Raw genomic sequence first — 1777 nt, forward strand, 5'->3', positions numbered from 1 at the left:
TTATTCTAAACAAAGACACAGGAAAATGGTATGTTTCACATTGTGAACTTGAACATAATCATCAGATGGTAAATCCAGCTCAAATATGTTTCATTCGTTGGAATAACCATATTAAAGTAGCCGATGTCTGTGAAGCAAAAGCTATGAAAGTTGCAGGTATCAAAACATGTCAAGTGATGAATGTTTTTGCAGCTTAAGCAAGGGGCATTCAAAATGTTGGTTTTACTCGTAAAGATTTTTATAATCGTATGGCAGTCGAAAGACATGCTAAAGTAAATGATGGCGATGTTCAAGCGACTCTGTTATATTTTGAAGTGAAAAGAAAAATAGATAATGGATTCTACATGAAGAACACAACTTATGATAATAACAAATTGAAGAATTTATTTTGGGCTGATTCTATATCAAGATCAGATTATGCTTGTTTCGGTGATGTTTTGGCATTTGACACAACTTATAAGAAAAACACATTCAATTAGCCTCTTTTGGTTTTCATTGGTGTGAACCATCATCATATGACCACCATTTTTGCATTAGCATTATTGACAAATGAAGATGCTGAAAGCTATATTTGGGCTTTGACCATATTTTTAGAATGTATGATGAACAAAAAGCCAATATCTGTGGTTACAGATGGGGATTGAGCTATGAAAAGGCATTAAAAATGGTGTTCGCTGGAGTACGATGCAGGCTATGCTCTTGGCATCTTGCTCGTAATGCCCAAGAAAACATACCACTACCTGGATTCATTCAGCATTTTAAAGCTTGCATGAAATCTTGGTGGACGATTGATAAGTTTGAAAGAGAATGGAAAGAGATGGTAAAAAAGTTTGCATTACAAGGACATCAATGGATAGATGAGATGTATAAAAAGAAGCATATGTGGGCCCAATCACACTTGAGTGGCCATTTTTTTGGAACAATTACGAGTACATCACGTTGCGAAGGTTTGAATTCTTTTATAGCTTCTCTTGCAAAAGAGAGGAAGACGTTATGGGAGTTTGTTAGAGCACTTGAAGATGGAATTAAGAATATTCGAAATAATGAGATTGGTGAAGATTACATATCCATCCATATAGAGCTAGTTTCAAGCCAAATTTTCAAAGATATTGAAAAGCATGCTGCAAGTGTTTATACAAGAAGAACATTCAAAAAGTTTATAGATGAGATGCATCTACAACAATTGTATTTTCATAAATGTCGCATCGATGATGAGCCATCTATATGGGTGTACTATTTGATGAAGTATGGAGGTCTTTCTGAGCGAATACGTGTGGAGTTTCTTGTAGATGATGAAAATATAAAATGCTCATGTCTTAAATTTGAAACAAATGGAATACCATGTCCATCTATCATTCATGTGATGATTTTAGAGCAATTAAATAAGATCCTTTTGACTCTCATAATGAAAAGATAGACAAAAAATGTCAAAGATGATGCCCCTACAATTGTAGACGATAATGTTGATCCTAAGTACCAGAGGATGCTACGGTATGCTTCTCTAAGCTCTCACTGTAATAGGTTACGTCATGTTGCTTCTCAATTCGCTGAGACATTTACCAAAGTGAGGAGTGAAATAGCTAGTTTAACAAGACGATATGAACAGATGTGCAAAGTCAATACAGACGGAATTTCTAATTTGACAGAACATGTTCATGATCTTCCTAGAGTGAAAGTAAAGGGCAAAGTTGGGCCTAAAACTGAAGGAAAAAAAAAGCCATGAAAATGTGGAAATTGCAAAATGGAAGGTCACACAAGGAATAAATGTCCACAGCTA

This window comes from Theobroma umbraticum, unplaced genomic scaffold (genome assembly GCF_002168275.2).
Source record: "Theobroma umbraticum cultivar Fairchild unplaced genomic scaffold, ASM216827v3 scaffold_12.1, whole genome shotgun sequence".
NCBI lineage: Eukaryota > Viridiplantae > Streptophyta > Magnoliopsida > Malvales > Malvaceae > Theobroma > Theobroma umbraticum.